The following is a 14,693-nucleotide window of genomic DNA, read 5'->3' as shown; positions in this document are numbered from 1 at the left end:
ATACTATTTTGTCTTTCACTTGGAAAAACGACTTTGGAAAAATGCATTACTTGCCAATGATATAGTGCGCGAAATTCTGGAGTGAATCGGCAATTTGTAACGCATTTCTGTGATATATTGCATCTATTTCAATGATTCATATGCTAAAATGTTTTAAATGCCTCCAATAGCTTGAAGACTCATATCAAATCAATATAATTAGTCATAAGAACAGGCATCAGTTTTCCCTGTGATCTGTTCTCCTCTCTGATGAAAGTATGTACCGCTTAAACCGTTAGGCACAATGCAATGTTACTTCTTCCTCCTCCTTTTCTCAGCAATGCAGAAGGTTGCGTTGAAGTTCATCTGATTAATTGCCAGAGCTTCTGTAAAACTTCAAAGGCTTTTTATGACACCCTAAGATACAGCAATCTACATACTCACAAGACCTAATTCTGCTGGGCCGTACAGGAGGCAGGCACTATCATCAGAGACAGCTGGCTCCACGCTTAATGAGATCTTCAATCTTTTACTGACCGTTATTATAAACTGCTTTTTATGGAAGATCTGCGCGATACTGATAAATATTTGTTGCAGCCAGACAAGTAATCACAACACAACAGAGCAACCGCCACTTCCAAGACAGCAAATTAAACAATGTCCACTCTCTGAAACACGACTAATGCATGTTGTGAATACACTGGACTGATGGCATCTGCTGCCAACACACCGCAGTCAACACCACAAACTGTTGTTATCTCTCCAAAACAAACCAAACTGCTGTTAGATCACTTCACAAGCTAGCAGCTGCTTAGGAGAACTATAACAACATTGCCAAATATATGCACACAGAGCCCTGTTTGAAACAAAGTAGGAGCCACAGATTGTGCATTATTTCATTTGAGCCATTAAGGATAAGAAATATCTTCTTTCCCAAGAAAGTAAGGTTATTATTAGATTATTTTTTATGTCCTGGAAGCTATTAATCTTTTCAAGTTGTGACCACAGACCATGCAGATTGCATTTTTTCCCTCTGTTGTATATTTAATTAAATTAATGGAAAACTCTCAGTGGTCCACCAGTGCAGCAGAATAACCATGTTTGAAACTGACTCAGGCTTTCAAATTGGAGACAAAGTGAGATAAAACACACACATACATGTAATATTCAACTTTTTTTGTTTTTACTTTTAAAACTATTGTATGTTTTGTCACATCATCCATGTTCACTTATGAAGCTGACCAATCAACAACCAAATGTATTAATATATTCATTACATATATTTAGTTTTAGGTCACAGAGGAGTAAATATGGGCACGGTCAACGAACGAAATATTGAATCCAAATTAAAAAATGCAAATGCTACAAAAAGGTACAGTAATGATCTGCAAATGTTGTAGCATTGACATTAAAATGTGATATTTATATTTTATTTTTAAAAGTTAGCATTTGTACAGTGATGGTTGATTTTTTTATGCTAGCTCAGGTATTCCTATCAATATCCATAAGGCTTTTATGCACAATAGTAATAGTTAATAAACATATATACACATATATATATATCAGAATTCCATATTCCTGGAGCTACATGAAAATAAGCCTGAGCTATACTTTAAGTCTAATACTTTGACAGCTTGTGAGAGCAAATACAATTAGGAGTGGGTGGAAACATAATGTCTCTGAACCTCCGGTTTCCTCAACTGAAGAATGTCATTTTTTGCAGCTCACGCACAACTGGATGTCATTTAGCCCATCTCTTAGTTACCAAAGGGAAACAAGAAAATGATCATGTAGCCTTAAAGATGACTTAAGATAGCAAAAGAGGAAACACTAGTTCTTGTTTTCTTCACGCCTTCTTAAAATGGTGTACAGTTTGACTCATAGCGCTTTTTATACATTCATTAAACAAGGAGAGATAAAACAGATTTGATTATTAATAGAACAGTTCACCCAATTTACTCACCCTCAGGCCAGTCAAGATGAATTTGTTCTTCATTAACAATTGAGACAATTACATTACATCACTTGTCACCAAGATTCTCCTGGCAGAATGGGACTCTAGTCATCCTGGTTTTTTATACTTCAAACCATTGTTTCCAGCTTAAATATGAGTCAAATATTCAATTGATTTCAAATAATAACATGAGTCAGCCATACAACGCTAAGTTCAAAATGTTTAAAAAAACTGACTTGTTACTATTTGCATAATGGGCCAGTTTCCTTAGGCCAGATAAGGAAAGCTTAAATTGCATTATTTGTGGAATATTGTGATGTTTCTTCCAGGTTTTGAACCCAAGATCCACTTGTTAGCAAGGACGTAATGCTGCCATTTCTCCAAATCAGGTCGATGGATGATAAACAAACTCATTTGCATCTAGGATAATGTTCATTTTTTGGGTGAAATATTCCTTAAGAACTCCAAACTGTTGTTAAGCTCATCCAGTGCTAATATTAGTCCACTTTACTAGCATGCAAAAGCAATTTTTTTATGCCATCCCCACTTTGATTTCAGCCCAATCACTTAAGGCCCGTGATTTATGATGCTGTTCAGTTCGAGACGATATTGCCCACCTGTTTTTCAAAACAGAAATAAAAAAACGGCCTTCATTTAAAACCTTCAATCAACTTCACCTCCCAGCCCTCTCTTGTCCTTCTGCCATGATCCTTATTGTGCAGTGGTCAGTTTAAGAAAGTGTATAATTGAATTCACGAATGTTCTTCTCACTTCTTAGCAGTGTAGTAATAGTTACTGGTCAAGACTTACACCACTTCACCAATGCCCAAGGCTCACTCTTTCAAATCCACTCCGTCCAATTTAAGGTGAACTGCTGAATGTGTCTTACGGTTACTGCAGAACCTGCTGAGATATGTCAATGGAGGGAAAACTTTAGACCCTCATGTTGAGATGGTGTCAGACAGCTAGACAACCTTATTAATGTCAGTCCCCAGCAAGCTGCTGTCAACATGTTTTAGATGTTGTGTACGTTCATATTCTCAAAAACAACAGCTCCACTGGCGGTCGAAGCCGAGGAAGTAGTTTTTAATTAAAATCCAGTTGCATGCAGCACAAGAATCACCTGCCAAAAAGGTAAACAGAGGGAATGAACACAGACATAAGGCCAAAAGAGATTATTTATTTATTTTCGGCAAGGAGTGTCATTAAAAATTACAGCTATTGAATTTCAAAATGTCAGTCATTTCGAATAGACACAACGCAGATAAAAGTGCAGATGTTCACTATCCAAAGAGACTTTAATATGTTGGAAATGAAATGAAGCACTACAATTTAGAGACTAAAATAGCAAATCCCTCACGAAACCTGCTGTACCTTGTTCTATTCAATGGGCGCCTTAAATGTACCCATAAGAAGCAATCTTCAGCTGCTGCTATGAGCGGCATTATTGTAAAGCTTAAATTAGCTATTTTTTCCTACAAAATGTCAGTACAGATAACATTTCAGAGACTATATAGAATATGTGCACTTTAAAAATCAATTGCAGGACATCTTCACACGAATTAGTGACACTTTCTCTTATATATATATATATATATATATATGTATATTTATATATATATATTTAACGACTTCTCTAGTAATCTTTATGCTGTTTTAGGCAGGTGTAATTTAGTAAATTACTCATACCAGAATTTCATTTCTACTAATATTTGAGATACTGTTCATGCACAAATGCATATATATGTAATATACCAGCACATAAGTCATGCCATCAAATATATTAAAATATATATTTTAAAACATTAGATTACCATTCCTATAGCATTATTACAATCTTAAAATGCCCCTATATAATGGGTAATGAAAGGTTTAGATTTGTTTTGAAAGTCCCGAAAACAGCTTTGCATGCATGCACTTTTATGATCTTATAACATTCATTTATTGTGCGTCTTTCTTGCTCAACGACTCCCAATCGATTCATTTTGTAGCGTCAGCATGAAACGACTTGGCATCGTTTTTAAAATAATTAGTTTGTGATTCAGAGTTCTTTTGAGAGACTGCTTCTTTTGAATTTCAGATTTAAAACTTTGCAGGATGTTTCATTACACACGCAGGTAATTTCATAAATAGAAATCCATAATAGGGCCACTTTAACGTGGAGATTATGTTGATCCAGCACTTTCCAAAAAATATCCAGCACTTTGACAAAAAAAAAGATTACATTTCAATTTTATCATCTGAGATTCAATTAGTGTAGCATCTCACTTCCTCAACACACGTTGCATAAGTTATCATAATCTCATAAACGATGAATAGCTATATTTATTTTAAGGACACATTACGAATGTGTCTCCACATGATAAATTTCCACTTTTTTCTTTTGACACCTTCACAATTATCTGAATTTTCCAATCAGAGACGCATTTGAAACGGAATCTCCTCTTACATTTAGCGTTTGGGTCTCCTGAAGACCATGGAATAAGATTAGAAAGTGAAAAAATAAATTATACATCGTCCATATCGCCATTCATTTTAATAACAAAATGACCTGCGTTTACCCACTTGAGCAGTAGGCCTATAAACATTTTAATGCCGGAGAAGCAGCAAGAGGCAAGAAACGTAGCTGTCTGGTAGATCAAACCGGCGGACTGACTGATGCCAAGCAGTAAAGATGATGTCAGATCCTGGCATATGAGAAGAAAACCCTGGAGAGTGTTGTGGTGCCACTGGTGGGCTCTTTTTTGTTAAGGAAACGTCGTCCTAGTTTCAAGCGGGTGGAGTGAGGAACACATCCTCTGTTCTACTGATCTGATAGCACCTCTTTCCACACACACAGCTGCAGAGTCGCACCGAGATTCCCACAAGCCCTTGGGAAAGCGACATCAGATGAGGTGCTCCACAACGAAAATCTTTCCGGATCCCTTCACACGGCTCACATTCTTTCATGCATTACTTTAAGCTGAGCTATTAAAAGATCACAGGTGAGCACAGACTTAGGAATTCAGGTCACAAAATCTCAGTGGACAGCTTAAAAGCTAAAAAGTCTTTATAATGGAATCATGACATCTCATTAAATCCTGAAACCCCTTGAATACTACATTTGAGGAGAAATAAACAAAAAGGAGCAAGCAAGGAAAAACAGAGACCATACTGTACATTTTTTCAGTGTAAACAGAAACATTCAAGATATAAACATTTTGTGATGAAAAAGAGATCACAAAAGATTTCTGTTTTTGAATAAACGCTGTCGATTTTTAAATTATTTATTTATCAAAGAATCTTAAAAAGGTTGATTATAAATTACACAGCATTGATAATACATAGGCATATCAGAATGATTTCTGAAAGATCATGTATAACAGCTGACAATAATGCAGCATTGCGATATTTTAAAGCATAATAGGACGTTATTTTAACTTACAAAAACATTTCTCAATATTACTGTTTTAAGTATTTCATCAAATAAATGCAGCCCTGATAAGCACATAAAACCGAAAGACAAAAAGACATTATCCCAACAATTTGAAAAGTGTGTTAATGTGCATATAATCATCTGACATTGATTCATTTCATTTTTGTTTAAACTAGTCAATAGCATTATTTTTATATTCCTATTATTTTTTTGTGTAAATATTTGCATTATCTTGCAGTATGAGAGAAGAGCAAAAGAACTGCAGGAGCCCATTGGCCAGTCAGCATTCGTGAAGCTGGTCTAAATAATGCAGGGGCGACGCAGAGGCTGATCATGATGGACCTGACAAACTGGGCCAAATGAAAAGTCAAGCAGGCAGTGGTTAGGGCGGACAGTATTTATTCACCCATTGTGTCTTTGTCATGCCCATTGTGTGCCGTGAGAGAGGTGACAAATGGTAGTGCAGACTGCCTAGGTTCATTTGAACCCAACTCCGGTCTTATCATTAAAGGGATCTTAAAAGAACCTCTCGGCAGTGTATAGATTTCAAATATAAGAGTTTACAGGCAGCGTGAAGGACATTTTGGATGTCATTAAACGGATGAGTTATAATTTATAGCCTAATTAAAATCGAAGAACATTTTCTTACCAACAATGCAACAGCAGGGGCGGAATCAGCATTCGTGAAGAATGCGAGGACCTCTTGATTAGCGATATGTACACTTTTAAATCGGCGCAGACTAATACAAAAACTCTTTTTCTAGAAGAGATTAGATCAAAAAAGATAAAGATTCTAGCTGATGTTTTATCAACACTGAAAAAATCCCACAATGATTCACTGGTTCCATCACAAATAACCTAAGAAAACATTCTTTACATGGTATTAAGCAAAATTTTTTTATTTTTTGGCTCCAGCTCATTTGATCCTATAGGGTGTGCATGTGTGGCTGAAAACACATGAAAAGAAGAGAAGGTAGATGTGCAGTCTGACACACAGTGTTGAACAGCGGCTCTGATCTGGCGGTGCTTGAACACGCGCAGCATGCTTGCAGTAAACACTAAGCACCAAAGCAGAAAAAAGCTTTCATATCTGACAGGTCAGTGTCTTTTGTGTACTGTACATGCTCGTGCAGCCTACTCATTGAGTGTCAGGACAGAACAGTTTCTCTTACAGAACATTCTTGTAAGGATTATTCTGGAGTCTCTTTGTCTGGTTTGGCTGCACTTTTTCCAGTACTGAAAAAAGGTCCATGCAACCAGTTGCCAGACGTCCAGCTGGATCCATAAGGATGGTTCACCCAAAACAAGAACATTCTGAAAATACATTATCATTTACCCACCCTCGTGTTCTTTCAAAAAGCATATGATATTTAGTTTTTTTATTATTTCTGTGGTATATTAAGATCTATTTTGAAAAATGGTGGTAAGCTAACAATTTCAGTATATATATATATATATATATATATATATATATATATATATATATATATATATACTGTATATATATATATATATATATATATATATATATATATACACATACACACACTGTATATACTTATTAAGATTGGACATTATACAAAATAGAAAAAAAAATGGGAGACACAGAATTATTTAGAAAAGGATTACAAGCTGAGATTCAAGCTCGGTCACCCAGCTCAGTCACTTGGAGTTATATATCAGTGTGCTGCTTAAAAAGGCCATCAATGATATCAATGGGATATCAATTTGATATTTAGAAGAATGCTAATACTAATCAAACAGTTTCATTGACCACTGACTTCTACTACTGTATGTAGGCAAAAACACAAAATAATCCCACTTTTATGTTCTCCACAGAAGAAAGTCATAAGAGCAGGATTCTACACAAAGAGAAAAGCTGATAAAATATCAGGCGTGTTTTTTAATCTAGTAGGGGACATTTTTTTTTTTTTAAATCCACCTCATTGTGCATTCATGTTCTATTAGAAACACCCACCGAGCAAGCAAAATTTCCATATGTAGGTGGCTGATAAATGAATCAAACGTGGCGCTAAAAGCATGCAATTATGAAATGATTTCTTTGCTTGACTCGGGTCCCAAGCAGTTAAAACATCAGGTCGCATGAAAACCGCATTAGTCGGAGGGACCCAGGAGGCATCAAAGCGCAATCAACTCATTTAATTGCCCTGTGCTTGCTGTGTAATTACTGAAACCACAGCAGCCAAATGGAGATCGATGGCTGATCGAGAGGCAGAGCGATGAAAACACCCGAATGAGAGAGAGAAAAACTTACGCTTCAGCTGCACATCTGAAATACCATGTTCGCGCGATAAAATGTCACAACCATCGCCCGTGGTTCGTCGCCGAAACAAGATTACCTGATGTCAAAGCGCCCAAAGATACATGTATACAACCAGTCATGCAAGGGGAAAACTTCACTAATGGAAGATTCACTGCGGTTCGCACATCAAGCAAAAAATCCAAATTTGGTGGCGTAGAGCTGCTACAAAAGGAGAGAAAATGAGGAGAGGGTAATGCAAGGGTGAATCAAGACAGTATTAATTTCCCACTCTAGAAGGAGCACTGATGGGGAATGAGCAGGGATTTTTTTTTCTTCTCTGTATTTAGCGTCAGCGCTGGTAATCCACTTCATTTAACAGGCTACAGGAAGAAAAGCACAAGGCAAATCAGTAAAATGCACCTTTTTCATTATAGATTATGTTAACATGTACAGGAGTAAATCAGGGTATTGCACAACAACCCTTACCATCTTCAAATTCTGTTAAAACACCAAATAGAACTGATAATGCCATCTTTTGCATTAAGCAGCATTCTTAGCGAAAGCAGAGGATCCATGTTTTCATGTTATTCTAGTAAGTAAAAATCTTACCCTGTTATTCAAATAAGTTGCAGCAGAAATCGGTTTTTCATTGGACCAGACCTTCCCTTTTTCCAATCTTCTAGTCCAGTTTTTAAAAACATCTCATTTTAGTTCTGCATGATGAATAAAAAGTCTGGTGCACCAAAATGAAGATGGTTAAAGTGCTCTTCACAACAGTGCAATAATAGAAGAACCATTTTTCGGTTCCATTTACACACTTGTTCTTTAAAAGATCTTCTTGCCTCTCTTTCTTACCTTTTTAGACTCCGAAGGACCTTCTTTTGTCTCAAAGAACCTTTTGTAAGAATTGGTACTTCAGATCTGATTTCTTTACAGAACCATTTAGACAGAAAAGTTCTTCTATGGCATCGAATAAATACCTTTATTTTTAAGTGTGTAGGTTTTGGAGCTACTGAACACGAGGGTGAAAAATGGCAGAATTAAATTTTTAGTGGAACAGTCTCTTTAGAGAAGAACAACGTTTCCAGAGTGATTGGACAGTTTGGGGCAAAATCAATGATGGGAAACCATACACGCTTGAACACGAGGAGTGATCAAGCAGAATGAGCTTAGAACAAAGGCTGAGAAATTACTGCCGCTAAATCCTCAATTCTTCATCTCCTGACAGCAATTCATCCTCGCTCATCTTGGTCTTTTTGGCCGGGATCTTACATTTTCATGCGTGGCACTTCTTTTGACCTTTTTGTCTCTGGCAATTTTTACTTTCAATCGCCCTCCCTCCAATATCAGAGAGAAATATCAGCGGGGTTATGCAGTTGACAAAGGGGGCCAGCACATAACAAGCCCTGCCAAACTCCTAGACATGAACTCAGCAATAACAGAGAAAATCGATAATGGCCCCCCACTGTTCTGATCTTTTAAACGATGTGAACTGATGGGGAGATGTGGGTGCTGGCGGAGCCCCACAGAGCAGAAGCAGTAGTGGAACCGTGGATCTTCTTTTTGTTGACCTCTTGAGCGACTAGCATTGTGGAGTCAGTGGAGTTACGCTAACACACAAACCCTGAAGAGATTCTTCTGTGTCCTCCCCCTCAAGTGCACAGAACCCTGCTGACAGTGTTGGCAGGGGAGGCTTATAATAGAAACTGTTTACTGGGTAAAACAGAGAACGCTATGATCCTGCAGAGATTTCGGAAAGACAAATCGAGCATTTAACCCTGCAAAGTCCACTGCATTCATATTTTTATTCATTATATTTCACTGTATTGCATTATTTCTTTTTTCCCCAAAATAAAAAGTACAGATCTTTGATCATAAAATTAAGACACAGAGATATAGAACGGCAACTAATATTTGTAAGCATTATGCAGGCAAGTAGACTATAAAGATCGAACTGGATATATATCCAACAAACTGTTCCAATAAATAAACATTTTTGGGAGTAGTATTAGATTTTTTCAGTGCAGTTATTTGTTAGGCTTTGCAGCGTTGCTCTGATTTGTTTTTTTAAAGCTAACGTAACCATGTCAAACCAAAACAAATATTAGACCTTCAGGAGGCAGTCATCCCACAAAATTCAGATGTAGGTGTGATTTTTTGTACAGAAAGCGTTTTTGATAACATGAAAAGAAATTCCAGCCAAATGCATAGTGGAACGTTTTTAAGGGGTTATATGATTTTTTTGCATCTCTTTGTTTTTTTGGGGTTTAAGTTAAAAAAAAAAAACACACAATATTTTCTACATACTGTACATTATTGTTACTCCTCTATGCCCCGTCTTCTCTTCTAAGCTCATTGTTCTGAAAGAGTCAGGTGAGCTCTGATTGCTCTCCAGGTTCAAAATCAGTTCTCAATAAAATGCCTGAACACACACTCAATATTTGTGCTGAACTGTTCTGGAGAAGTGTTATGACAACTCTAACCATTGATTTCTAGTTGTGTCCTCTATTGGAAGCACAATGAAACACAGTGGCTCCAGAACATGGCACTGGCAGCAACAATACAACGGGAATAATAGTTCTGCCTTCTTACTTGACGTAAACATTTGGGCAGTGTTATGTAAATGAACTCACTCCAGTGACAGAGATGTTGGGGCATGTTTATATTAAATGTTAAAAGTAGACGTGGACGAGTCTTTTTATAAAATTGGGGTAACACCCCAAAGAGAAATGCAAACTTAAAATCCACAAGCAAAATGGCAGACACTTTGTTCTAGAGCATATTTACTCAAAAAAGAGGAAAAATACAGTGTAGTCAGTCAGTGAAATGCAAAAACATGTTCTGACTGATAATACCATCATTTAAGCGGACTGATATTCGTGCACCGCCACTCATTGGAACCCCGTAATCAAATCGTTGTTCTGGAAAGTTTGGGGATTGAAATACTTGATTCTGATTGGTCAACCGTTTCATCCAATCATCTGATATATCCTAACATTTGCCATCGTGCGTATTTCTTACTGGAGGCACATTACACAGGCAAAGGTGTAAACTAATCTCCGAGCATTTTTGCACACTGCCACTTATGCATACGGAGAACCGATTTGAAATCACGTGAATGGTTTTCAAATGGTATTTACTTAAGGACAACAGTTGTGATGATTTCTTAAATAGCCAACAATTACTTTAGTGGGATTTAAAATGGCAACGTGTCCAGAGGCTGCGCATTCTTCAGTGGAGTGTTTAAGTGCCCTGTTGCTGGGGATCCTTTCACTCTCTCTCTTTCTCTATGACTGAAGGAGGAGCACACTGACTGTAGGGGTCTTGGCCTTGCTTCCATTTAAGAGCGACATGCTATGTTTTCTCTTTATAATCTGCCAAAGGATCATCCTAGTGTTTACTCCTACAAACACGGATGACTTTGGAAATGTTTTTTTCCCCTTCTATCAGCATTTAGTCCCAGAACAGCTGGCATGCCTTCATTTCTTGGTGTACAGCCATCTTGAAAAGCGAGCATGATCTGAAAGTGACCTTGAAATGCTTTTCAAAAGGCACATCTTCATTTTGCCAATGGGTTAAAAATAGTCATCATGATTCCGGGATTGCTAACCTGGTTCACTTTCACGATAAGTGAATCCTGATATTTAATACAAAAATATATCAATAAATAAATAAATAAATAAATAGGAAAGGCTTGATTTTATCGACCAGGAACTGATTGGATAATGAAAAGGGCATTAAGGCTGCTTTAGAGGTAGAGCTAGTTTCCTATGCTTTTATGAAATGTTAAACCTACAAATTCTTGAGATATCGCCTTATGTTGATCCAGGAACTCTGCATTTTAATTAGAAGCACTAACTGTATTATGTTGCTGTTTTGAGACAAGCCATTATCGCAGCCTGCATTTACGGTCGCTCAAAACCAAAAACCAAAACAAACCGAGCTAAAATGAATCTCTATTCCCAAATCCAGAAGAGCACTGCATTAAAAATCTGTGTGATCTTTATATTGTGCGATGTGAAGCACTCAGCGGAGTAGTAGGTGTAAGTGTTAGGGCTGTAGTTTTGAGTTATTTGGTCACTGTCTGTGATAACCCACAGCGGCAGCTTGCTAGTGGCCCCTTGATAGCCATTCTGAGAGCTGGATAATGATGACCCCCACACCATGAGTCTTGAAGACAGGAAAATCTCTCTAAGACAGAGGATGCACACGGAGACAAAAGCCTTTCTGTCGATTACTGCGAACTTACAAGAGGAATGAAACACCTGCTGCTGCTTTTCAGTGATTACATTTCATTTTCATGCGCGATGCCAAGGCTGGAGTAATTGTTGTCCGCTGAGACACAATAAAGCTAGTTAATATGTTTCTCTATTTGGATTCCAGCCCCTTTCCTTCAATACAGTGGAAGTTAATCCACCTTGGGTGAATGATGCTCAAGGTCGTGGCAGGGGCTGCTCTCTCTATTTAGCATCACAGAGACACTGAATTTGTCTTTATCAGGCTAATGCAGGGCTGCAGTTTCCAGCCCTCCGGTGATGCAGCATTTCCCCTCTCTGCCATGAAAAGTTTAAAGTTTAACATACTGGACATTTTGAGACCACGAAGTGTGTAATTATCTTAAAGCTTATGCAAAGAAAAATATTCCACTACAATGTGCAAAACAATTGGCCCAGCAATATATTAGAGTAATATTAATACTTAAGACTTGTGATTTTCACTACATTTTGTTGCTGCAGTTTGATCTCACGAGTAAAGTAATGCTGGAAAATAATAAAGCGTGGTAGCATTTACTTTTTTTTTTTGCAAAATGTGCATGAAGGTGAAATGCAGTTGTTTTAATAGGACCCCTATTAACACTCAACCTTGAATTTCAGTTTACAGTGAATTTGTTCGAGCTGGTCATATGGAGTCGAGCATGCCAGTTAAACAATTTTTAAATGACGTCATTGGAGAAAAACTAAACAAAACATAGCTCCGCCTCCAACTTGCACTTAAAGTTCCATTCCAGTGTCCTTGGTTGTGGAAGTATATTTCTCATAGGGATTTTTAGGTACAAAACCAAGGTACAATACCATGTACATAACAGCTTTGGCATAATCAAAATAAAAATAGATATCAAAATGTTTTTACATTTTACTGCAAAATAGTACATATATATATATATATATATATATATATATATATATATATATAGCACACACACATACATACACACATAGGGAGAGTTTTGTCTTCTGTCATTTGCAGTGATTCATGGGAGTTGTTCTTTTGGTGAGATTTGCTTGTTTTCAAATGTCTGACGGATGTGATTTCTTATAAAATCATGTGTAACTGTTTTTCCCACCAGGCGACTTTTGTTAAGCATTTATTTAAAAAAATAAGGTGAAATAATGCACGAGGCGGCTTCCACAAAGTCAGTTGATTAACAACCTTGTAGTGCACAGTATGTCTGTTTTAACTGCTTTATAATTTATCATAAAAAGCACTAAAAATGAATGGGACTTTGAGTTTGGAACCCAGATGCTGCAGTCTGTTGGCTGAGCCAATGTTTCTGTATTGGGATGACTGTGAGCCGACTACGAACATTTTGATAGCGCCACCACAGAGCCACAGCGATTACACATTTCAAAGAAATCAACATTTAAATGGCTCTATAATTGTCACTGCACGATCAGCTAGAATAAAAAAATACTTCAACATAAAAAATAACAAACTTCAGCTTTAAAACGCCATGGTTACAGTGCTGCGAAGCAATTTGTAGGTCACAGAAAGAGCTTTTCTTCTGATATAATGATTTTTAAAACACAAAGCTCTTTCTTTTGTGACATACCACTCTTAACCACGAGCATTCCATAAAAATAGACTCCTCTCTATTGTATTGACTAGTGCAGGTCTCCTACACATATCATTAGCTAACACGTCTGAGACAAATCTTTCTGCTCTCACCCTTCTCGTCTTGATCTTCCTCATAATGACTCATTCTCACTAAAATAGAGTAGGCATGTGGAGACTCGTGCAGACTACTCAGAGCACACACTTTTATAGAATGTCAGGAATCAAACAGCGACTCAATGGTTTATTCTTCAAAGCTTTCCAGGTTCAAACTCGGCAAGGAGTTTAACACGAAATACCGCTGGTGAAATTGCTGCAGCATTAGGAAAAGGGCTATGTAAGAAAACACCAGAACCTAATTGGATGTAATTGCCGGGTGCAGGCAGCCAGACTACAGCAAGTGATGAGGGCATCTGAGATGCACCACGTCTGAGTCTCAGTATTCTCCCAGCTCCTGCAGAACTCAGCCTTCTAATGAGAAGAGGAGGACAGACTGAGGAAGTGGTAATTGGATCCTCCCTGTCCTGTCGCCTGGGCATGTGTGGCGATGTGGCTGTGCTTTATTTAGATCCTCTAGGCAAACAGTCTCAGTTCTCCACTTGCCAGCAGCGACCGCAGAGCTCGTGAGAACAAACCACTCCTGCCCATCTCGAGCTCATTCGCTTGCACGATAGAACTTTGCTCTCTGCAACTGCATGCAGCAGCTATGCCATTATATTATGGACTAATGAGGCTGTGCTGACATGCCTAGTTAAAGCGGGCTGCCTGTGCGAATCATTTGGGATTCGTCTACTTTTGATGATCATGTAAACAACTACCTTAAATATAGTTTGATCGCTGTTTACTTGCGCAACCAGACGACAAGGAATAAACGCGAGCAGCAGGCAATTAAGAAAAATAGGGTATTTATTGTATGCCGATGTGCTAGCAGATGTATCTCACAAGTGCTTCGTGTTGAGGGTAAATTCAAGCATAACAAATTAAAAGGTTGTGTGCTGTTCTCCAGTGTGAGTGTGTGTGTCACACTCGGTGTGTGTCCCGCAAGTTTGTGTGCGTCCAGCTGCCAAACTCTGTTCTGGAGAGCATCAGTATGATTGACACTCTGGGGAACCTAGGGAGGAAGACAGAAAAGAAGATCATCTATAACACATTCAGGCAGAATGGCTAGGTTAGACTGGTTGTTATGGATGTATGTCAAACTTTAGTATAAGGCTTATCAGTTTTTAAAATATAGTGATTGAGACACATTT

The sequence above is a fragment of the Puntigrus tetrazona genome, chromosome 20 (genome assembly GCF_018831695.1).
Source record: "Puntigrus tetrazona isolate hp1 chromosome 20, ASM1883169v1, whole genome shotgun sequence".
Classification (NCBI taxonomy): domain Eukaryota; kingdom Metazoa; phylum Chordata; class Actinopteri; order Cypriniformes; family Cyprinidae; genus Puntigrus; species Puntigrus tetrazona.
Note: the sequence above shows the minus strand (reverse complement) of the source record.